Source organism: Leptonychotes weddellii, chromosome 9 (genome assembly GCF_054177405.1).
Source record: "Leptonychotes weddellii isolate Sample4059 chromosome 9, ASM5417740v2, whole genome shotgun sequence".
Taxonomy (NCBI): domain Eukaryota; kingdom Metazoa; phylum Chordata; class Mammalia; order Carnivora; family Phocidae; genus Leptonychotes; species Leptonychotes weddellii.
Window position 1 is genome coordinate 13,737,937 of NC_138377.1, and position 26,340 is coordinate 13,764,276.

Genomic DNA, 26,340 nt, shown 5'->3' on the forward strand with positions numbered 1-26,340 from the left:
CCGATCTTCATTCTCTTGTGAAGGCTCCCATGGATATGTAAAAATACACTAAAACGTGAATGTTTTTCTCCTGTTGATCTGTCTTTGTCAGTTTCATTTTCAGACCTGGGCAGGGACCCTAAGAGGGTTGAGGAAAAATTTTCCTCCCCTATACCTGCCTAGGCTCTTAAAACAGAAAAGTCTTCCCTTTTGGAAGAACATGGGGGAAACTCATTGCCCTGCTCCCCACCCCCTTACTCCTCTTCCCTGTAAGGAGGGGTCATTTATCTGCTTGGGCCAGTTGGGATAGAGCCCTGAGGCCCACTAGCCAAGTCTCTGCCTCTCTCCACCACTCCCACTCTCTGGCCTGTTTGCAATTAACTGTACACTAGCTGCCCCCTCCCCGCCCCCCGCCATGTGGCCAGCCAGTGGGAGAGAGTCTTTCCGGGTCTGGGTTGTGGGTTCTACGGGAGTGGAGAACAGGCCAGAGAGAGAATGGAAGGGAAGCCCATTTCGGGCCTCAGGTTCACGTTGTGATGTCCAATCCAGCAACTGACAGACTCTCTTTGTGACTCCCAGTTGTAGAATTTGGAAGACAGAGTCAACACATAGTCTCTTCAGGAACCCCAATACTGCCCAAAATGTGGCTCTGTGCACATCATGTTTGTGCATACATATGTGGGTTAGCACAGGTCTCCTTGTTCACCATGGTTCTAGACACACTAGAAAACTTCCAAACATCTGCTAAGAAAAACTTTGAATAGCCTTTAATATCCAAGAGGCTCAACCAAATGGGGAAACTCCCATTTCTCCAAAGAAGAGGTTCTGCGATGACATCCTCCATCACCTCCACCCACCTACCGCGCCCACGCACTGCAAGCACGCGACCCACACATGGGTTTGTGGAGCTTTGCCAAGATGACTTTACTAAAAGTCGCACATCAGTTGCCTTCTCTCCAATAGTAGCTTAAAGTCAGTGTCCTGGATCTCTCATAGGACTAGATGGTGAAACTAAACTTCTGCCCTCCCATCCACGTCACCTCCATTTTTCTTTGTGTGTGTCTTCGTCTAGTTGTTACTAGGAGTGACCGTGCTATATGGAGCCCCCTATAGCTGACCTCGGTTAGACAAGACATGCCTTTTTCCTTCTTCGGGTTTAGAGTCCAGCAACCCTTCCTGACACTTGTCTCAATTCCTAGCAGCAAATCCGTTTTCTGGCTTAAATCATGAGCCTTCAAAAGACTGGTTTCTTGGGAGGCTGACAAGAAGCTCTGATTAACTTCTGTATATATTGATATATATGGTGAGAGTGGGAGGAGTTTCAAATCCTTGGGTTGTCTCTGAAATCAGAATATGCATCCTACTGCCACTCTTTCAGGGCTAAAGCACCATGAACTTATAATCAACTGTCCTCCAAAAACCTGCTTCTCAGTTACTTTGGCTTAGGCCTTAATTCATAAATGTTTCTGGGATCTTGGAAACCTTTATGGAAAAGTTTTCATTTCTGTTTTAATAACCTACTAATAAGAAAAAGAAATCTATCCATGCGGTAATACGAATTCAAATAATACTAGACTGGCTCAAAAGTTAAAAACTGTTTTCCTTCCCCCTCTGCAACCAAGAGTTCCACTCCTCAGTGGCAATAACTCCTTCTTTTGTGTAATTTTTATGGGCTTACTTTCACAATACTAGGTGGATGCATATAGTTTGTTTTTTAATTCGCTAACTTTAAGCATGATATATTGACTCTGCAATGGGCATGAGGGATTCAGTTCATTTATGCTACCTCCAATACTGTATCTTCTATATTTCTGCCAGTCATATTTTTTTTATTCTATACGTTATATTTACAAGTCTTACACATTTTGAGTCTTTGAGCTATTGGCTTTACACAGTATCTCGCCCCATTAACATTAGACAATATGGGGGGTGAGGGAATTAAGGCCCCCACTTTTGCTATTGTGTCTCCTCACACTCTCCCAACCTCTGCCTCCCTTGACCCTCAGTCCAACATGTCATTAATTTTACACAGTCAGTGTTAAGGTTTATAACATGTGCATCAATGTCAAAATTAAACTAAGGGTTTCATACTTTATTGTCTAAAAGTTTTCTGTCTTACTTGACTGCCCCCATCCTGGACCTTCCACTCGCTAGACAGGCTTTGGTCATAACTCTTTTTTTTTTTTGACTTTTCCCTTCTGTGTTACTGAGTTGCCAACTTCTTCAATTCCTGGGATAGATGAGGCAAAAGAAGGTTCTCGAGGTCCTTCACATTCTTTTCTTCAGCTTTCAGTGTCTTCTTGTCTGTTTTATATTAATGTCTAAGATTTTTAGTTGTACTTAGTAGGGAGAAGAGTCAAAATTTTTTCTACTCCATTCTGAGAAATAGAAGTCTGAATTCCTTTGTGACTACCAGAGTGTATATATATTTTTTCAGATTATCTCTCTGGGTAGTAAAACCCTTGAATCCTTGCATCTCAAAAAAATGTCTTTACTTTGTCCTCACTAGATACATAGTTTATCATGAGAATATAAAGACTTCTACGTTCAGGAACTTTTGATTTTAGCTCCAACATGCAAAGACCTTGGAAGCTGTCACTCTTCTCTTTATAATCAGAAAGAGCTGAAAAGCCTGAAAACCAATGACTTTTCATGCACCCATCTGAGAGCTGAGGTTTCAGGGCAAATCATGACCTAAAATCTAGAGAGGTGGGTGAGTCCAGAAAGTCATAGCAGAGATCTGTTTACTTGGAACAGAAGACACTGGAGCCATAAGCTGACAGAAACATTTAAATGATAATTTTGACCAATTGCTGCAGGCTAGAAGCACTCGGACAAGAGTGAGAAATTCCCAGGGGCCACAGCCTTAGGGGTGTCCCTACACTTTCTTGGGTTTTACCTCTTGGAGCCTCATTAGATTTTAATGGTGAAGATCCAAGAAAGATTCCCTAATGGCTCAGACAGGAAAAGGAGGAACAGAGTCATTGTCAAAATTCTCTGTAGCAAAATCCAGGAGAAAAGACTACCAGAGGAGTAGTACCCTCCCTTGGGGGTAAGACAATTTCCCACTCCAGCCATCCTGTTTCGCCTAGGCAGGCATGGGCAGGGGAGCTGTGAGTGGTTAGGAAATACTCGTGAAGGTCACAGCCCTGTGACACAAGCCTAGTAGAAAATTGATATTTAACCATCAGATTATAAAATGTTTCTTCTCCCACACACCTAACACCAGACCAAAAGGGGTCAGTGTAAAGAGTGGACTGCAGCAGAAACAGTTGCAAGACACAGACTCTCCCTGGAGACCTTAGAGAAGCCTGCAGCCAACGAGGTCACTAAAGGAATTTGAAGTTTCTGACACCTGCATCTACAGCAAGCATTAAACACAACCCAGTGCCTTGCCAAATTAGCATAAAATATCACTCAAGGCCTATTTACCTCTGTTTCTATTAACCAACACCTTGGGCTTTCAGCCAAAAATTACACAGCATGCTAAAAGGAAACGAAAAACAGTCTGAAGAGACAAAGCAAGCATCAGAACCAGACTCGGATATGACATAGATATTGGAATTATATAGGGGAATTAAAATCACTATGATTAATATGTTAAGCGCTCTAATGGGAAAAGTAGACAACTTGCAAGAAGAGATAGATGGGTAATGCAAGCGAGAGTGACTGTGTGTTCCATGTTCTCCTTGAATAATTATTAATAGTGCCTCCTTTTTACTTTCAAACCTGTCCTGGATTAGCTAACAAAACATACGGGCATCCTATTGATATGTCACCTTAACAGACATCAGATGTTTTTTTTTCTGCAAACATTTAACTCACTTTTGCTTTTTGAAAGCTCCTTGAAGACTAGGTACTGCAGCTGACGTGCGTTCTTTTAGTTCACTTGTAGCAAAATCTGAAACTTTTCAGGTGTCTTGACCATCCATCATAACTATGCCAGAACGTTCCCTAATTTGTAGAAATCAAATTGTTTATGATTTGAATTTTTTTCATTCAAAAGTTGAACAATCCCTAAATGCAGCCATAAATAATCTAAAGGTCATTTTTCTAGAAGGTATAAAAACTAGGAACACAAGGTATAGAGAATAACAATAGAATTGTTCGCCTATCCTTCCTTCTCTGGCAGCCTCCTCCCTCCCACTCCCACTGTGAAAGCTGCCACAGTTCATTGGTCCAGGGGCAGATACTTGACACAGTCTCAGCCCATCAGAGCCAACCAGGGTCCTCCCCAGGAATGTATTAATTAGATCTCACAGAGTCCATGATTGTGTGGGTTGGCTAAAGCCCTAAGATACAAAACTTTGGACTTGTTGGTGGCTGTTCTCTAAATTGGTAGGGAAAGAGGGAGAGGGAAGGGAAGGAGAAGGAGAAAGAGAGAGAAGAATGAAGCCAATTGCAGCAAAAAGCAACATCTAGAGACGAAGAGAAAGCCCTAATGACATTTGCATACCTACATCTAGTCATTTCTAAGGCTAGCAGCCTCCTTATCTTTCCTGCCACCTGATTATTCTCATCTTCCACAATATACCCAGATTCCTGCCAATAAATTTCCTTTTTTCCATAAGTAGAATGAGTTGGCTTTCTGTAACCTTTGGTTGAGGAGTCCTAACTAATACAAGAGGTTAATGTATGTGTCCCATTTAAGAAAAGTCTTCTGGCAGGAAGTTCACAGAGGAACTACACAGTTAAAAGCCTTTACTTTTGGGCGCCTGGGTGGCTCAGTCATTAAGCGTCTGCCTTCAGCTCAGGTCATGATCCCAAGGTCCTGGGATCGAGCCCCGCATCGGGTTTCTGTTCCACGGGAAGCCTGCTTCTCCCTCTCCCACTCCCCCTGCTTGTGTTCCCTCTCTCGCTGTGTCTCTCTCTGTCAAATAAATAAAATCTTAAAAAAAAAAAAAAAAAGCCTTTACTTTTAAGCTGAGATGCCATCGAGCAATCTGCTGCAATTTCTCTACTTACCATTTAGGAATATAAAGGCAATTTTTTATATCCTATCCTCGCTTGCTGTGTATCTCTGGAGTCATTAACCACTCTTATCCTTTCAACTGTTTCCATTAAGGAAAATAGCACAGACTTTTAAAGAAAATGTTGTTTGGCCTCATAATCCCCCTGATTAAAAATCTTTTTTTTTTTTTTATTCCTATGTAAGCCATTTCCAGTACTTACTTTTAAGAACCAAGGCCTGACTTTGAAGCTCATGAATCCATACAGAGGGTCTTTGTTATTGGCTGAATTGTGCCCTCTCCCCACAAATTCCTATGTTGAAGCTTTAACCTGAAGGGCCTTGGAATGCGACTATATTTGGAGACAGCAGTCTTTAAAGAGGTAATTAAGTTAAAATGAGGCCACTGAGTGTGGACCCTTATCCAATATGACAGGTATCTTTGTAGGAATAGGAAATCATGGCACAGAAATGTACAGAGGGAAGATGATGTCAAGACGCAGGGAGAAGGTGGCCATCTACAAGCCAAAGAGCGAAGCCTCTGAAGAAACCAACTCCATCAACATCTTGGTCTCAGACTTTTAGCCTCCAGAATCAACAGAAAAGAAATTTTTATTGTTTATGCCACCCAGTCTGTGGTAGTTTGTTATGGCAGCCTTAGCAAACTAATAACCATCTGTATTAGCCAGTGTTCCCAGAGAAACAGAGCCAATAGGAAGGATGGATGGATGGATGGTTGGATGGATGGATGGATGAGTGGGTGGGTGGTTGGGTGGGTAGGTGGGGGCATGGATGGATGGACGGATGGATAGATAGGTGGATGGATGGATAGATAGATAGAGATAGATAGATAGATGATAAGGAATCAGCTCATGTTGTTATGAAGGCTGACAAGTCTCATGATCTACAATCAGCAAGCTTGAGACCCAGGAGAGCCAGTGATATAGTTCCAGGCTGAATGCCCAGAGGCTCAAGACCTGGGAAGAGCTGGTGTTTCAGTCCAAATCCAAAGGCAGGAAAAAACTCAGTGTTGCCTCTTGAAGGCAGTCAGGCTGGAGGATTTCTCTCTTATTCACAGAAGGATCAGCTTTTTTGGTCTCTTCAAGCCTTCAACTGATTGGATGCGGCCCACCCACATTAGGGAGAGCCATCTGCTTTACTCAGCCTACCAACTTGAATGTTAATCTCATCCAGAAATATCCCAACAGACACACTGAGAATAATGTTTGACTAAATGTCTGGGCACCCTGTGGCCCAGTCAAGTTGACACATAAAATTAACCATCACACTGTCTTCTAAAATGAGATCTATAACTTAGCCACCTGATATCCTAAATTATTAAAGCCAAGTCCCACCTAACCTCTCTACAAGTATATTAGATGTCATTTAGATAGTAGTCACCTGATAGCACAATGATCCATCGATTAAGCCACCAAATTACATAAAGCTTCTAGTAAAACTGTCCTGCCTGCCAGGAAATTTAATTTCCAAGTCAGATACCATCAGGATGCATCAAAGATAACAAACCTGTGGAGAGAGAGCTTCCACGCAAGAGCAGTGCTTTGAGGCATTTCATTTTTTAAGACCACCTTCACTCTCCTCTAATCTAGTGCATTTTATGAGGAATAAAAGGTGTTTTCATATTAAAGTTTGCTTTCAGCAACCTGGTATATGCCTTGCTGCTGAAGAGGGCAGCCAGCTAAGCTGTTATCTGTTCCACTTGCCTACGTGGCTTGTCAACACTGTTGGCTCAGCTGATCCTGCTTTTTGTTTGGCAACCAGCTCCCTTCGCCATTGACATGTAGAAGCGTAATGGCTAATTATCAATTGCAGCCCATGAAATGTGGCTAATTGAGTTATAATACGTGGAGCTGGATAAAGAAAGCTTTGGGTAGGAACTTTGCGAATTATCAGAAAATTATACCAGCGCCTTACAACTTAAAAGTGCCAGGAAGTTAAACAACACAACAAAAAAGGCACCTGAGTGGCTCAGTCAGTTAAGCATCTGCCTTCAGCTCAGGTCATGATCTCAGGGTCCTGGGATCGAGCCCCGCGTCGGGCTCCCTGCTCAGCAGGGAGCCTGCTTCTCCCTCTGCCTCTCTCCCCGGCTTATGCTCTCTCTCTCTCAAATAAATAAATAAAATCTTTAAAAAACAAACAAACAACACAGAAAAAGAGAGAACTGGCATCCTCTCCTGGACTTACTTCCTTCTTCCCAGTAAGCTTTCTGAACTTCGTTCATCCCCACATGTGAAACCACTTATTTCATCCTCAAAGGGCTTACTCTCTGAAACCTCTTTAGGAAATAAGAAAATTATCAAGTGTTAGAGATGTTCCTTTTGTTCCACATTCCATGCAGGGATATTCAATACTGAAATACCTGGGTAAATACAAGATCATTTAAAAATAAGTGTCAGCCAAATACAGGGAGGGATCAACGTATGCAGAGATCTTTGAGAAAAAGGAGATAGGAGGATTGAAGAATCCATTCACTCATCCAAAGGATCATTTTTTTAAGATTTATTTATTTATTATTTGAGAGAGAGAAAGTGCATGAGAAAGAGCAAGGGGAGGGGCAGAGGGAGAGAATCTCCAGCAGACTCCCCACCGAGCACGAAGCCGGACTCGGGGCTTGATTTCACGACCCTGAGATCCTGACCTGAGCCAAAACCAAGAGTCGGACACTTCACTGACCGACCCACCCAGGTGCCCCACTCATCCAAAGCATCTTGATAGAAACAGCATGGTTTGAGCAAAACTTTCTCCTGGTTCTGTGAATGTTTTGATATGTAGTTTGACCATGCATCCAAGTTTGCCTGGGCCTGCTCTGGCTTCTTCATGTTCTCCTGCTGGAATGATGAATAGTACCTCATTCCTCTCTCAAAAGTGTCCTGATTTGGATGATAAAAATATATGGTGGCCCTATTGATTTGTCACCCTGTAATGGAGCCCTTGTGGAAATAGGCCCTGGAGCAAAAGAATAACCTTCCTCTTGGGAACTTGAGGCTCCCCACAGATCAGACCCACTAGCTGGCCCTTTCCAGCTCTTCACAGGCCAGATTTAGCCAAACAGTTTTAGCAAAACAGCACCAAGAGATAGTCGGTGACCCAGCCCAGCATCTACAGGGAGAGAGCTCTGGAACCCTGGGACACAGTGTGTGATGAAGCTCCTCCTCCATCTTCCCAGCGCAAGCATCCCTCAGGAGGGTCTGCCTGACCTTTGCTTCTATCTTTCTCCTTCAGAAAGTGCTCCCTGTTCACACAACCTCTTCATGTGTCTCTGAATCACCCGCCTAACCCACATTTCCAGCTTGGCTTCCAAGTTCCAGCCCTCGCTCCATCCGTCTGCAGTAGCCCCTATCTGAATAGCCCAACCGCACCTCAATCTCCCACATATCTCTGAGCTCTCTCTCCCACGACATACTTTCCTCTCTGGACTGCTACTTCTGTTAAATGGTATTAATGCCTTTTCCCATTTATCCTCCTTAAAGTTATCTATGACTTTTCCTCTTCTTTTACCCGTCACCTACCACCCGGCCCCCCGCCCCCATTCACCACAACTTTTCTTTGGTGAGGTCCCTCTCTCTCTTCAAGGCGGGCACACAGGCCTAGAGCTCTGTTTCCTCTATTGAGGGGAATCATGTTATCCCTGCCTTGGCACCATTCCCATTCCCCAACAAACTCATAGTCCTGAACCACTGCGTGACCCTGATGCCCACCTGCTCCAAAAGCTTATCCTTGAATCCCATTTGTCCACAAAACAGAGTGCAGGGGCATGTGTCTGGGAGCCAAGATTATCACAGTCCCGCCCCGGCGGCTCTCTAGGGTAATCCCTAAAACTCCTGTCCTCAGTAGGAGAGAGCGGTGATTGTGGGGAGTTTGCGGCACTTGGCAAATCACTTTGACGGCTCTGATCGCATTTGCTCAGAGAACAACTCTGAGGATTAGGGATTCAAGCAGGACCTTGAAACCAGGCTCACAGAGTCCGTCCCTTGTTCCTCCCAGCATAGCTCCCCCTCCCCCCCATTAGCTTTCCTTTTACTTGTTACTTAGTATATATGGTACTCTGTTTACAAACCATGACCTAAAAAGATGAGAAATTGCTATGTGCTTCCTTAACCGCCTATTTCTATAGCTTCTCCACCCTCAAAGCATATTTCAGAAAAATCCATGATCTCTTCTACTATATGACACAAGGATAGACAAACAAATTGTAGCAGGTTTATGCAAAAATAATATCTTCAGAACAGTTTTAGATGTACAGAAAAATTGCAAAAATGACACAGAGTTCCCATTTACCCCAGACCCAGCTTTCCCTATTACTGACTTCTTTTTTTTTTTTTTAAAGATTTTATTTATTCATTTGAGACACAGAGATATGGAGAGAGAGAGAGCATGAGCAGGGGGGAGACAGAGGGAGAGGGAGAAGCAGGCTCCCCGCCGAGCAGAAAGCCCGACGCGGGGCTCGATCCCAGGACCCTGGAATCATGACCTGAGCCGAAGGCAGACGCCCCACCATCTGAGCCACCCAGGCGCCCCTCCCTATTAGTGACTTCTTATGCTAATATGGTATATTTGTTACAATTAATGAAACAATATCATAAGCTATTATTGACTAAATAAAGTTCGTACTTTATTCAGATTTCCTTAGATTTTACCTACTATGCTTTTCCTGCCAGGATAGTATCCAAGATACCACACGACATTTAACCATGTATCTTTGGGCTCTTCCTGGCAGTGAGAGCCTCTCGGACTTTCCTTCCATTTTGCTGACCTTGACAGTTTTGAGTAGTGCTGATCAGGTATTTCATAGAATGTCCCTCAATTGGAGTTTGTCCGATGTTTTTCTCATGATTACACTGGGGTTATAGGTTTTTAGGAGGAAGACCACAGAGGTCAAGTAACAGTTTTCTTGCATGCTTGCTATGAACATGACTTATCACTTTTGATGTCGACCTTGGCTACCCAGATGAGGTACTGTTTGTCAAGTTTACTTACTATAAAGTTACTCTTTTCCCCATTTCCATACTGTGCTCTTTGGAAGGAAGTCACTATGCACAGCCTGCATTTGAGGAGTGAGGAGTTGTACTCCACCTTCTTGAGCACAAGGAATCTACATAAATTGTTTTTAATCCTTCTGTACAGGTTGTCTCTTCTCCCCCCAACCTTTATTTAAGTATTCAATCATTTATTTATGTCAGTAGGGACTCATGGATAATTATTTTATAATTTCGGTTGGAATTCAATATTATTTTATTTTCCTATTCATATTATTCCAGTTTGGGCCATTGGGAGCTCTTTCACTTGGCTACTGTGTTTCTTTGACATACTCCTATCATCGTGGTGGAGTTTTTTTTTCAGTTTGGTTTGGTTTGGTTTGGTTTTTGAGCACATCCTTACTTTCTAACACTACAAGATGATCCAGGCTCATCCTGTAAATTTCCCTCCCAGACCTAGAATCAGCATTGCTCCAAAGAGACCTGTATCCTTTTACTGGAAAATAGTATTAGCAACCAAGATTTGAGCTTAGATATGTGCTAATTAAATTTGGATTCATCCAAATCCAACTGAATTGTGAAGAAGACTTTGAATATAAGCGTGTTTCTTGCACATAAGTGGCAATAAATAAGCTAATTCCCCCATCTTATTTACAGATATGAATCATTGTTGGCCTTTTTATAAGAATGCTTATACCTTACTGGTGGTGGGTATTAAGGAGGGCACATTCTGCATGGAGCACTGGGTGTTATGCACAAACAATGAATCATGGAACACTTCATCTACAACTAATGATGTAATGTATGGGGATTAACATAAGAATAAAAAAAATAAAAAATAAAAATAAATAAATAAATAAATAAATAAATAAAAAGGGCATTAATACTGCTCCAGGGTGAAAAAAAAAAAAAAAGAATGCTTATATCTTAACTCCTACTGATTAGATAACATTGGTGAGGTAAATAAAATTAAAATGATAATAATAATGGTTATAGCTATGAGGAAGACATTAAGCTAACTACTGTACAGACATTATCTCATTACATCCTAATGCCATCTTTGAGACATAGGCCCTATTATTATGCCATTTTGTAGATGATGAAAATGGTATCGCCCTTGATTGTCATTCTGAGAACTACACTTGTTTACACTTGTAAACCCCCTAGCACGGAGCATGTAGAAGTTGCTCAATAAATCATTATTTTCTCACTTCTTTGCCTCTAGATAAAAAGAAAATAGGCAAACTTCAGGAACACATTAGCTATAAAAGTTCAGCTCATGGTCTGCGAGATGAAAAATACAGGGGTCATATTAGCTCATTTGTTTTCTCTGTTGCTATATAAATGTGATCTGACTCACAAGAGCTAAAAATCAATCTATCATGAAAGATCTCAAGCAAAACGAAGACATATTTATCTGACTCGTTTATGGAGTGGCCCCTTGTATAACCCAAATTCTCAGACACCAACAGAACCCATACAACATTTTTGGAGATCTTTAAGTAGTCTAAAACACTTTTCTAAAATTTGAATGTTTGAATTAAGATGGAGAAAACATTAAATAAATCCACCACATCTCCTCAGCTTATAAAGCTATCGAAATGGTACCAAGTTACCAAATACCTAAATAATATGCAGAAAAGTTCTAGAAGCTTTGCCTCTCCAAGGAAGTAATTTCACCATGATATAAATCTTGAGCAAAGAGGTTGCACCCCAAGCAAATTTTCAGGCTTTCTTAGAACAGATAGAATATTCTGAAGAGTAAAAGACTTCTTTTCATCTCCATTGTCTTTTCCAACATTCCCTGCCTTGATATTTCAGGAAGATGAAAATTGAGTGTTGCAGGCAAAACCAAGGACATGCATCTTGTAAGCAGCAAAAGTGGTGTCAGAATTTAGATTGGCTCTGAAAACCCTCTTTTATAGCCCCTGTGCTGCCCTTGCTCTTCGCAGCAGACCCATTTCTAAACTTCTGGGGGTGACATGCTCCACTTGAGGAGCCCTTGCCTTCCTTCCTGACACTCCAGATCATCTCTGACAGCCAGGCGTAAGCCCCATCTCCTCTGAAAAGTCATTCCTGTGGGCAATCAGCTCTCAGTCTTGGAGCTTCCCCAGATTTTGCTCCTTGAACAAATCTGTGGGATTGCCCATTACGACAGAAGGATGTCCAGTGTCCCCAGCTGAATTATGAGCTCCCCCACGCCTATTGCCACCTTTCAGTTCTCTCCCCTGCTAAGCCAAGCCCAGATGGTCTTGATAAATATTTCTCACTTCTTTTCATTGATTGATTATGCCTGGGGTGATAGCCTTGGTCTTTGGATGTGAAACCAGAGCAACAATGTCTTCCACCCTAACTGTGGGCTGGCAGGGGGCTCAGTGGGTACATGCCCTCAGCAAAGGTTTTCTAGAGCTCTGAGAATGTTCCTTTGATCAGATTCCTCTGCAAGGGAATAATGGAGCTTAAAACTTTTTTTTAACAAAAGGGCATAAAAAGTGAATTTAAAAGCAAATGGGCCAAGGATTTTCCCTAGGAAGTCTTTCAATTTCACACATAGCAAATTCCTATGGTATGGACCTATCAGAAATGCTTTTTTTAGTGTCTTTATACATATTTATTATATTCCTCTACGGCTCTATTACTGCTTAATTTGACACCAAGCCTCCAAAGCCACATCTTCTTTCTTCTCAAACTATTAAAGAGGGGCAAAATATTTTAATCATGAAGCTCTGTATAATTTAGAAATTATCTGCTACCTGCATGAGTTACAGCAATAATCAAAGGGAGGCTGGGGATTTATAAAACTAAGGCCCTAATTTCTTGACAGGTGTTCTGTTTGGTATGGAATTATCCTCTTTTCTCGTGTTCTATATACATAAGAGCAAATCATTAAGTATAGCCTTGGTACACTTAGACAAGAGACAGAATCCACTGGGTGAGAGCTACCCTGCCAAGCCGGAAGCCAGGTTCCATTATTCACTGATGAGAGAAGAACAAATGATGGGGGATTCTATCAGCTGCATGGTCTGAATGTGATTGAACAGGCCATTTGGAGGCCCTGGGGGAACCAGGAGTTTAAATCCAGCTATTGGTTGCATTCTCCACTGCAGCCAAACAACAGATTGGGGTTGGCTACTAGCACCTACACTTCTTGCCAGTGCCCAACCAGTTTAGTGCTGTGATGAAAAGCACAGCGCTCAGAGTCAGACAGAACTGGGTTTAAATCCTGGAGCCACTACCTGCTAGCTGTGTGTCCTCTGGAAAGTTACATAATCTCCCAGAAGTTCAGTCTCCTCATTTCTGTAACAGTGACATTCATCTCCTCTACCTACAGGGTGCTATAAATGAGGTAATGTATGGATAGCACCCAGCACAGAACCTGTCAAATAGCAATTGCTCGATTAATAACACTTCTTCTCTGGCAACCTGATGAGTTATCTTGGTATCCATCCATTTTTCCCTTTGCTTGTTTACTCACTCAACAAATATTTTTGAGCCAGATATATTTGTACCAGGTAGTGACTATATACTGATGAATAAAATAAGCCTTGTCCCTATCTTCATGGAACTCACCATCAGGAGGGGACACATGTAATAAACAAATACACAAATAAAACTTAAAATTACATAAAAGTTCATGAAGAGAAAGATAAGTTTAAAGGAAAGAAAATAATGGGGGGGGAGGAGGCATTTGGAGAGAGTGCTGTGTTAGTCAGGGTTCCTGGCAGGGAGCGGATGGAAAACTCAAACAGTAATTGAGGAAAGTTTAGAGAAAGACTATTTGCCAAAAACATGTGAGGAGGGTTGACAGAAGCTAGCAAGGAGTGGTGAAACTCTTTGGCAGGGAAGGCAAGAGGAAAGTCAGCAATCTACCCTTACCAACCTAACAGAGCAAGAGAAGGAAGCTGTCTGTGGTTGCAGGAAGCATCCTGTTGACAGTAGCTTTCAGTAGAGTGCGACTCATCAGAGAGGGAGCCCAAAGAATAAGGATCCTGACTCCTCTCCACCCCAACCTTCTGATCCCAAGAGGAAGCCTGTCGGTGCCTCCCAGAAGACAGAACAGAGTAGAGAATGATGGTAAGTGCAACTGAGGAGCAGTTAGAAACTATCCAACACAGGCATTCAAGAAAGGCTTCTCTTAGAAGGGGACCTATAAGGGCAGGAAATAAGACTGCAAAGGAAGCAACCAAGTCAAGTCCAGGAAGGATATTCAAGGTAGAGGTAACCACACATGCAAAGGTCCTGAGGAATGCATGTCTGATGGGTCCACAGACAAAGGTCAGATGGGCACAACCCCAAAGGGTAAAGAGAAGAAAAGAGCATAATGAATTTAGACAAGTTCTCAGAGATTGTTGACCTACCTGAGTCCTAGATCAAAACAGAGAGACTTTCTTTCCCACCAACTGAGTGCCAGCCCCTGGATTTTGACCTCCCAACTAGAATAGACTAAACATTTGAACTTACTATAAGTTAAAACCTTAGAAAACCTTCTGAACTTCTATTGCCAAATAGCATTCCATCCATCCGAAATACTGACTCCCCTTCTTCAGTCTATGCCCAATATTGAATCTAAGATCAAGCTTGAAAACATTTTCCTTGAAATCAGCCTGACTTAACCATATTGGAGAGAAGAAGAGGCATTTAAGTAATGCCAGATTGTGCTGAAAAACAGTCCAGGGAACTCTGATTAAAATATGCATCTCCTTCTTCAGTGACAACTAGCGGAGTGGTAGTTCACCAGAGCTAGTGAGAAATTATAGCTTCTTTCCAGTCCTACCATCTGAACCCAGAGACTCCCCATGGTAAAGGTGGTAGCACTTAGAACTTGGGTTCCAAGTACCTTCCATAATGACACAGACAGTCCATGAGACCAGTGCTGTAGGAGCTGGAGTATAGAGTCATTGAAGAAAGGCTCAAATATAGAGTCACATCTAGAGGTTAGATTGGAGTTGATGGTTGTGGTTAGTAGAGGATAAGAATTGAATGGGAAACTTTATCACCAGTTCACTGAGCATGAGCAACAGATGAGAAGTGGGATGGTGGTTGTATGTGTGGGATTCTTGGTTCCAATTCTTTGTTCCCTTCTATTATAGAATTACATGTCAATGTTCTTTTTCACATAACTTTACAGTATCCCCCCAAAGACATAGGCTGTGTATACTTCTCTGCCTCTTTGATGTTGGATTTAGCTAGTAGAGGCTTTAAATGGACTTGTGTGGTTTGGCTCAACTTCCTATGGTCCTGTCATCTCCCATGAGAAGAGCATATCCCAAGAATGAGTGGACATGAGCCAGACTGGAGCCCAGCCTGGCCCAGCCAAATTCAGCCTAGATCCGGCAAACTGGAGCTGACTTGAAGACCCATGTGTTTATCGTGCAGTATGAGCTGAGATGTCCATTACTTGGCAAAAACTAATACTAGATTTTTAGCAAACGTGTGGGGACAGAGGCTGAGATCAATGAGCAAAGCTGGGGTGGTTTCTAGCATATCTTTATGTCAGACAATGCATACTGTTCTCTCAGAAAATGAGATGGCTGCAACCTACCTGGGGCTTCATCTCTCTATTTTCAGAAAGTTCATGCAGGTAAGAGCCCTGAACTTCACCCAAAACAACTATTCCAAAGCCAGAAGGATTCTACTGGCATCAGTCAGAAGAAGTATTGGCATGTTTCTCTTTTTATTTGTTGTGCAAACCTTAATTCCAAGACTTACGAAGTTTCAAGAGCCTACCTCCTCCCCTTAGGAGGCCCCACATATCAGATCATTGCAGTATTTCTTTCCTCCCAACGTCTTTACCTTACCCCCATAACCTCTCAGACTGACTCTCTCTTCAACCAGTCATATGGCTTTTGTTCTCCACACCATCCACTGGCCCACGCTTGACCATACTCCTTCAGACATGATCTCACCAGAAAGACACCTAAAAATCGCCACTGGATGTTTGAAGCAGTACCTAATCAGAGGTGAAAATGTCAGTGCTTTTCTTGGAAACACCTGTAAAAGGAACTGAGAAAGAGCTTAATTATCTAGCTCGTCTATTTCTCTACCAAACCCAAAATACAGAGAGTAAAAGGAATGGCTCTAATATTCAGAAAGAACCCCTTACTAATGTGTGGCCCACTGGTTCAAAGCCCTGCTATGCACAGATACTGTATGAGGGATGAGGAGGAGTATAAAGAATAAGAATAATTTTTCCTGCCCCCGAAGAGTTCATGGATTTAAGAAAACAAAAAGGCTTAAGCAAATGCTGTCACTAAGAGCAATAATACCTGACAATGAAAACTAGCTCATGAACTGGCCAAGCTCTTTTTCATAAAAAATATGTCAGTGAATCCTTGCAAAATGCCTGCGATGGACCTAAAGTTTGTGCCCCCCAAAATTCCTATGTTGAAACCCTAACTCTCAGTGTGAAGGTATTTGAGGGTGGAGATTTGGGGAAGTAATTAGGGTTAGATTAGATCATGAGGGTGAGGCCCTCATGATGAGATTAATATTCTTATAAAAAGAGAATAAGACAAGATCTCTCTTCCTCTTTCCCTCCCTTCCTCCTATCTCTCTCTCTCCCCCCTCTCCCTCTCCCTCTCCTTCTCTGTGTGTGGGTGTGTGTGTGTGTGTCTACACAAGGAAGGCCGTGTGAGGACATAGCCAAGAAGAGGGCCCTCCATCAAGAACACAGTCTTGCGAGGTGCCTGGGTGGCTCAGTTGTTAAGCGTCTGCCTTCAGCTCGGGTCATGATCTCAGGGTCCCGGGATCAAGCCCCGCGTTGGGCTCCCTGCTCAGCGGGAAGCCTGCTTCTCCCTCTCCCACCCCCCCTGCTTGTGTTCCCTCTCTCCCTGTGTCTCTCTCTGTCAAATAAATAAATAAAATCTTTAAAAAAATAAACCACAATCTTGCTGGCACCCTGATCTCAGACTTCCAGCCTCCAGAACTGTGAGGAATACATGTCTGTTGTTAAAGCCCCAAGCTATGGTATTCTGTTATAGCAGCCCAAACGGACTAAGACAATGCCCAATTTTATAACAACAAAGGCTTGGAAAGGTCTATAGAGCTCAGGTAAATTCATATAGCCAACAAGTGGTTGATGTGGCCCTTAGGCTGGGTTCCTGACTCTGGCCAGGAAGACCATGTGCTTAGCCACTGCCCTTCCTCCCTTTCCATGGTAAGACCAGAACCCCAATAAAAGGATTTACCAAGACAGATGTCTATACAGTGGAGAAAGTGGTTCTCTGGGGGGAGTAGAGAACCATATTACAAAGAAAATGAACCATGAGTAGAGTACTGAAGAATGCATCAGATTTTACACACAGAAATAAAAGGAAAAGGCATTTGGTCAAAGGGAACAGTATTTGTAAAAGCACAGAGGTGTAAAAATCACAGGCCATTCAAGGAGATTTCAAAGAAAGGGGCAAGGGGATGGCAACAAAGAGGAAAAGATGAGTGGGACAGAGAGGTAGGGAGGTAGGTTGGTGCCCAACTAAAAAGGACCCTGAAGCGTCTTGCAAATTAAGCAAATTCTTAGTGCCCTTATAGGAATCATTTTTTTCTTTTATTTTTTCCTCTGATCTATCCTAGTTTGCATTTTTTGAAAATGAATCTCATTTTGCTGTTTATTACCCATATATTGAACCTGTCTATATCTCTTGGAATAAATTCTATCCATCATTCTTACTGGATTTATTCCAGCACCACCCTGGTTTGTATAATTTGCAAATTTCATTAACATTCTCTTTACTTTCTCTTTGAAACCATTAATAACATTGTTGCATAGAATCGGGCTTAACACCAATCTCTTTGGCACCCCCACTAATCAACTACCTCTGGCTAGATGTCACAGTATTCATCACCATGCCTTGTTTACAGACCCCCTGAAAATTATCAATCCCTATGACAATGTTCATATCCACGCCAGTGTCAATTAATTTCATAAGCAAAATTTCGTGATGTGGTATCAAATGCATTACTAAAATCAAGATGTATTGCAGTGACTTTGTTCCCCTCCACTGTGAATTTTAAATAGCTTTCGGATCCGTCCTGGATGATTTATTTGTAGCAATACCAAGCTGCTTATTCACTCCTGATTCCATTACTTTTTAGATGTTCTGGGTATTTTTCTCCATACACTTAAACTTCCTAGAGGTAATCTCGGGGATCATTCCTCTTTTAAAAAAGATAGGTGAACACATTTGTTGCTGGCCTGAAGTTCTGTGATCTCTGCAAATATATCAAGTCACTTAAAAAGCAATTTTTTTTTCCTCGTCTGGCAGCTTTTATGAAGTAGCTAGGTTCTCCACTGGCTCTGAGCTACCGCCCCGGTTAGCTGGTGTCAGACATCACCTGCTGGGTCAATGAACACGTGTCACTGCTTATGGAGAAAAACATCATGGTTTCAGGGGCCCCTGCAGGTCCACCTTGCGTCTCCATTCTGGAATGTTTTCATTACTCAGCCCTGTGCACAAATAATCTACACCATGAAATATACTTGAGCCAATGTGCCCCACTGCCAGCCAGTGCCCCCCAGATGCTGTGAGCTTTAGGAGCACAAATGAATTCCAAGTACATAATTGGGACTACAAATCTGCTGATTAAAAATTGGAATGTATCCAAAAGCTGTACCCCAGAGACTTTTGGCACATAGACCATCATGTGTTTTTATGCTGCTTTCTCATTTGTTCCTGCCTATGGCCTCTCACCCTCACTGTCACTGACAAGCATATTTAACAGACAATAAGATCTAAGTATAAATAGTAACAGTTTCTTTTTTTAAGGATTTATTTATTTATTTGGCAGAGAGAGAGAGAGCACAAGCAGGGGGAGTGGGAGAGGGAGAAGCAGACTCCCCGCTGAGCAGGGAGCCTGAGCGGGCCTCGATCCCAGGACCCTGGGATCATGACCTGAGCCAAAGGCAGACATTTAACCAACTGAGCCAAATGTCCCTTTTGTCTCAAAACAAGAAAGGATAAAATATAAGGGGAAAAGCTTACAAAAGGAGAGGCCATTGGTTGGACACTCTTGCGGAAGGAAGAGTTTTACCATGAATTACACCAAAACTCAAGTGGGTTTTTTTAGGCTTCAGTGATTTCTGAATCATCATTCCTAAACTATGCAGGTTACATCTCCCAAGTACTTGCATGACCACTGTGCTGCTGACTCATCCTGGTTTCCAATACACATGCCCTTTACTGCTAAGACCAGGCTGCAACTAGAGAAAACATGCAAGACCAAACAGAGGGTGATGAAGATTGCAACATGAGATTATGAGAATTCAGGTGAGAAAGAAGTCACAACTGGTCTGGGGAAATCTAGAAAGGCTTCATGAAGGAGGTAGGACTTAAAGGATCACTCAGCAAGTTGAGACAGGGAAGTCTTTACATATGGAGGAACATTGGTCTGTGTTGAATCTGGGCCCACATAGAGGTCAATAAGCAAGCAGCCATGAATATAAATGGATAACAACAGGCAAAGGCCTTGAATGTCAAGCTGAGTCTGAGTTTAACTGAACAGGCAGAAATGCCTTCAAGGAGGCATAATTTAATCATACAACCTCTGTCATTAGAGTTGGCCTGTTGACTGATGTTTCCAAATCCCATGTACATTGTGCTCTCTATGCCCTTGATGTAATTTATGGTTCTCCATCATGTGAAAGGTCCCACAAGGGAGCCTATACAAAGGCAAATCATATGAAGTCAGCCTTCAGCAGTACTCAGAGTCAATTGGTGAGGAAAGGTTTAACTGGATTAAATTATACATGTGCTAAGTTTAACCCAGGGAAACTCACATCTTTTACTGAAATTCTCTTCTCCCCTGGCCCTCCTCCAGTCTCCAGGAGCACCCTTCTCTGTCTCCTTCCTTGTTTCTTATACCTCTGCCTGCTTTTATAGTAGACTTTGGTCTATTCTAGAACTCCACCCTTGCCCCTTCTCTTTTTTTTTTACCACCATACTAGCTCTGAGTGGGGAAAATATCTTAGGATATTATACCACCCAGCTTGTATTAAGACAGGTGCAGCATCCAAAACCACTTTAGAGATGTGGTTCAAGAATATCAAGCTGAAAAATTAACATCAAATCTTATCACTAAAACATGAAACTTCCGGATCCCATAGGAAAAAAATCTAAACCTGTTCTATAGGAGGTATTCCCACAGCTCAAATACATAAGACTACTGCAGGAGAAAAACCCCCACCAAAGACAAGCTCACAATTGAAACTTCAAAATCACAGGGAGAAAAACAAAATCATGGACATATACTATCCTAAGGAGAATCAGCAGTTGCAGCAAACAGTAGAATTAGCTTCCCAAGAACCAGAAATGCCTGCAATACCTAAATACTAAAATCTGGTATTCTTAAAATCATTAAAGAGAACAAAAGAATAGAAATAGTAATGATAGAACAAGACACCAGTTTTAAAAATGGATTTTTTTTTTTAAATCAAGTAAGACGGAAAAAATGAATGCACAGAGATTGACATACAAGATGCAATGGGCAAATTAAACAACAGATCAATGAACCAGAAATAATAGCTAAGGAAACCATCCAGAATGCACACAAGCATATAAAGAGATAAACAATGTCAACAAAAGGTTCAAATATGTAGTGAATAGAATGAAACCATGGAGAAGAAAATAAAGATGGGAGAAAGACAACATTTGAACTACCTGGGATTGAAGAAAAATTTAAGTTCCCAGATTGAATAATCAAAGGGAAGTCTAATCTTGATCAATAAAAACAATTAGAGAAAATTATTCTCTTTAAGCTAACATTGATCTAATAATAAAAAAATTCATTCTGTAAAAGCCCACAAAAAGGGATCTTGACAAATTCCAAAGACTAAGTATCATAAAGAACAAGCTCTTTGTATGTTCTTTGATGGTGGTATTCAAAAAGAAGGCAATAATTGGCACTTCATCAAGATAAGAAGCATCTGCACAGCAATGGAAACAATCAACAAAACTAAAAGGCAACCCACAGAATGGGAGAAAATATTTGCAAATGACATACTGGATAAAGGGCTAGTATCCAAAATCTATAAAGAACTTATCAAACTCAACACCCCAAAAATAAAAAATCCAGTTAAGAAATGGACAGAAGACATGAACAGACATTTCTCCAAAGAAGACATACAGATGGCCAACAGACACATGAAAAAATGCTCAATATCACTTATCATCAGGGGAAATGCAAATCAAAACCACAATGAAATACCACCTGACACCTGTCAGAATGGCTAAAATGAACAACACAGGAAACAACAGGTGTTGGCAAGGATGCAGAGAAAGGAGAACCCTCTTGCACTGTTGTTGGGAATGCAAACTTGTGCAGCCACTCTGGAAAACAGTATGGAGCTTCCTCAAAAAGGTAAAAATAGAGCTACCCTATGACCCAGCAATTGCACTACCAGGTATTTATACAAAAATAATGATTCGAAGGGGCACATGCACCCCAATGTTCATAGAAGCAATGTCCACAATAGCCAAACTATGGAAAGAGCCCAGATGTCCATCAACAGATGAATACATAAAGAAAATGTGGTGTATATATACAATGGAATATTACTCGGCCATCAAAAAGAATGAAACCTTGCCATTTGCAACAACTTGGATGGAGCTAGAGTGCATTATGCTAAACGAAATAAGTCAGTCAGAGAAAGACAAAGACCACATGATTTCACTCATATGTGGAATTTAAGAAACAAACCAGATGAACATAGAGGAAGGGAAGGAAAAATAAAATAAGATAAAGACAGAGAGGGAGACAAACCATAAGAGACTCTTAACTATAGGGAACAAACTGAGGGTTGCTGGAGGGGAGGTAGGTGAGGGGAGGGGGCAATTGGGAGTAGGGCATTAAGGAGGGCACTTGATGTAATGAGCACTGGCTGTTATATGCAATTGATAAACACTAAATTCTACCCCTGAAACTAATACTACACTATATGTAGTAATATTTAAACTAAATACTTTTAATTTAAATTAAAATTCAAGTATAACTTGAATTTAAATAAAGTCTTGAAAGAAAAATAAATAATAAAAATTTAAAATAACACTAAAGCAATAACAAAGAGATAGTCAAGGAATTTGGAATTTGTTTTTTTTTTAATTTCTTTTTTCTTTTTTTTAATTTAAATTCAATTAGACAACATATAATACATCATTAGTTTCAGATGTAGTGTTCAATAATCCATCAGTTATGTATAACACCCAGTGCTCATCACATTATGCTGAGTGAAATAAGTCAATCAGAGAGAGACAAGTATCATATGGTTTCACTTATATGTGGAATATAAGAAACAGCGAAGAGGATCATAGGGGAAGGGAGGGATAATTGGGTGATGGAAATTTGGAATTTGTGGGGAAAATTTTGGATGGCATTGGAAGTATGAACAGGAGAGTGACATAACCAGGTATTATGTTTTAGGAAATTCTCTCCAGGTGTAGCATGGATGATGGCTCTGAGAACAGGACCTGACTGAAAGTAGGGAGGGATCCAGATAACAATAAATAACTGGGACCAAGACAGGCACAGAAAGGCACTCTCTCTAGGAATGGAGAGAGTGGGATGCAATTGAGAGGCATTTTAAGTGAGGATATGTTGGTTGGATATGGGATGGGCAAGCAAAAGGGTCTACAAGTCAGACATCTGGTTGGGTGAGTGGATTTGGGGGTCTTTCATGGAGGTGGCCACCAAAGAAACCAGTGGGAACCACCATGTCACCCCAGTTCAGGACACCACAAGATCCCATGTCTCATGTTTCTTGTAAGTGGTAACTAAAGCCTTGAGTACAGATGAAGTTACCAGGAAAAGCATATGGAGTAAGAGGAGCAGAGGACCCAAGAGCACTCTGAGAAACACCAGCATTTAGAGTCTCAGCACTCTTGAAATAGATCCAGAAGGAATAGCCACAGATACATGAGGAAAACCAAGATTTCATAAGAGAAGAGAAGCCCAAGTGTAAAGCAAATGATACAATCAGGGCCTATTCTCAAAAGAAGTCACACAAATCAAGGAAAGCGTGTGTCCATTGGATTTCCAGTTGTGGGAGTCTTGCTGAACTTGGAGAGAAAAGTTTTAGCAAAATGTCAGGAATGGACATGGAAAGGGTATGAACTGAGGAGTGAATATGAAGTGAGGGAATGTAAATGATCATTGAAGTTCCTCTTCTCTGAGGCTTGGCTGGGCAGGTGAGGAGACAAGGTCTCATAGGCTGAGAGTTACCTGACTCAAAAGAACACTAAGCCTCTCAAATAGGTAAAACTGAATAGCAATTTGTTGGAAGGAAGAAGGAAAGGAGGAAGGAAGGAAGGAAGGAAGCAAGGAAGCAAGGAAGGAAGGAAGGAGGAATTTTTTTTTTTTAAGATTTTATTTACTTGAGAGAGAGAGAGAAAGAGCATGAGAGGGCAGAGGGTCAGAGAGAGAAGCAGGCTCCCCACTGAGCTGGGAGCCCAATGTGGGACTCGATCTCAGGACTCCGGGATCATGACCTGAGCCGAAGGCAGTCACTTAACCAACTGAGCCACCCAGGCGCCCCGAGGGTGAAGGAATTTTATCAAGATTTAATTCCTGGTAGAATTTTGTTTCTGCAAATGTATTTGAATCTTTTAAGCTAACAGAAAATTTAAAGTAGACAACTTATCTAATTCTTCTTCTTATCTTAGTTTTCAAAGTATGTAAAAGTCATCCTATTCCAATGTACTCAAATATTTTCGACGTGGTGCCTGCAAGCATTTACTAAAGCTTTATTCAGATCTTCCAACCCTTGCTTTGGTCTTTGTGTTTCCAACAGAGCATCTTTAAAGCACTTAAAAAGTAGGAGGCAGAATTCAGGCCAGAGGAAGGATGGTGGCACTTATCTGTCTCTCATCACTCCGATCAAGTAACAACTTCTCAGCCAATTAAATGAATTCCTCTAAAGCCCATCCCTCCTGATCCCTGAGTTGTCTGGCTATGGTATAAATTGGCCTGCCTGGCAATTCAGGCACAGATTCCTTTGACATGTAAATGTAGAGGCTCCATTCCTTACCTAAAGTTCTGTCCACTAGGAGCAATTTAAATTCAATAAATGGCCACTCCTTAAAGTTCAGAGAATAGTTTTTGTTGTGTTGTGTTTGTAGTTTTGCTGGTTTGTGTGATATCAGAGGGGTAGAACAAAGAGTTCACCCACAGGATTGTGACTGAGTAATATTTTCTCATGAATTTGGGGTTTGGGGTAGAGATTTTAATGGGAAACGCAGAAAATACAGTATTAACAACCCCATTTAGTGTCATGATTTATTTCGCTGATTTGGATTTTCTGCCCTTTTCTGGAAAAAAAAAATTATAAATATAGTTGAAAATGTTTATCACCTGAGATGCACCATTTGGAAAAGAAAACAGGAGAACATATTTTTAAACCATAAATTTCTACCGTGTTCACCCCTTGCATAAATAAGCAGCCCCAGCCTTTGCAAGAAATATTAAAGTTCATTTAAATTGCAAATCTGACCTTATTAAAATGGCTTTCTCAAAGAGCCATAAACAAATAGAGTGCGTTAGTAATACTGCCAAACAACAGAATACATTCTCTTCCAGTTCTGTAATTAAAGTGGAAAAATAGAATTTTCACAGTTCTGAATGACTCAGAGATGGAAGAAGAAACATGTGATGACAATCTTGAGGTGGGGAGAACGCATCCATCTGGAGGGTCCTTTCAAAAACATCTCTGCACAATAATTCTGAAAGTCAATATAAGCTCTTATGAGCTTGGGAACATTATTATATTGTTGCAAATCTAATGTGCTTTTGAATACTTTTCTCCACAGCTACCACATTCCCCCTTAACGTTGGAAGCATAGCTATTAAGATTTACTATGTTAGGGGTAAGAATAAAAATGAACAATTAAGAATGACTTTGTATCTGCAAAAGGCAAGGAAGAGCCAATAAATTTCAGAATTAAAAGCCAAACAGACTGGGCTGGTTACCAGGTTTATGGAAAATCCATACCTGAAGGTATATTTAAATTAGTGGATTGTCAGCAAGCAAATGGCTTCCTTTTACTTAGAAAAATAATCCAAGGTGCCATAGGCCACACAAATCAGATGGAGTTGAAGAAGAACTTGACTTGGTTCTAGCTGAATTTAGCAACTGTGAATTTATGGTTAAGAAAGTGCTTCCATGCAGTCCAGAGCAAAGTAACGAGAGTAATGAGTTTTTAAAAAATATATAAAATAGGAGAAGGAAAGATGGCAGAGGAGTAGGGGACCCTATTTCAACTGGTCCCCGGAATTGAGCTGGATATCTACCAGACCACTCCGAGCACCCACAAAACCAGCCTGAGATGTAAGAAGATCTGGATGTCTACAAACAAAATATCACAGGCGGTTGGTTTTGAGGTACGAAGCAGGGAGCCCTGATTCCGCGGGCAGATATCGGAGGATAAATGGCAGCAGGAGGGTGCCCAGCCGTGGGCATCCTACACCACCGGTGAGCGACAGCCTCGCGCGCTGGGGACGGGGCACAGACTCTCAGACCACTAGCGGCAGGGAAAGGACTCCAGGGCCGCCCCCCAGGCAGGAACCCAGAGCGGCAGGGTCGCGCGGGCGAACTGGGAGCGGCTGGCAGTTTTAGAAGGACAAAGGGCAGAGATGTGCCCCGACCTGGAGGCAGGACTGGGAGCGCTGCAGAGGGACACACAACCCAGGGCGCTGCAGTTTATAGCAGCATGGACAGAAATGGAGATGGTGTGGCCTGGAGAGCTCACTGAAGAACAGACTGCGATCTCTCTGCTCTGAGGCAGAGGGTTGGAAACGGTCTCTTCTGCTCTGACTCGCGGAAGAGATGCGGAAAGCCGCCAGAGAAAGCCACCAGAGAACAAGAGCCCCAAAAACTGATTCCCGCTGAGCCCATCCCCCACCACAGGGGGGCAGGGCAACTCTCCCCAAACAAGGTTGCCTGAGTAACAGCATGGCAGGCCCCTCCCCCAGAAGACAGGCTGGGAAAACAAGAGGCCAGCAACCCTAAGGTCCCAAGAAAACAGGTGCATCTTGCTTGGGTTCTGGTCAATAATTTGGACTCTATACATTCGCTCAAACACCCCTCAACAAAATGACTAGGAGGAGGAACCCCCAAAATAGGAGACTTCTGTGACTTCTGCCACAGATTTAAAAATGGATACAGAGATAACCAAGATGTCGGAGATGGAATTCAGGCTAGCATTTGTGAAGATAATGGCTAGAATGGAGAAATCAATTAATGGCAACATAGAGTCTCTAAGGGCAGAAATGAAAGCTGAATTGACAGAACTTAAAAATGTTATCAATGAGATCCAATCCAATCTAGATAATCTAACAGCTAGGGTAACTGAGGCAGAAGAATGAATAAGCGACCTGGAAGACAAAATAATAGATAAAAAGGGAAAAGAGGAGGCCAGGGAAAAATGACTCAGA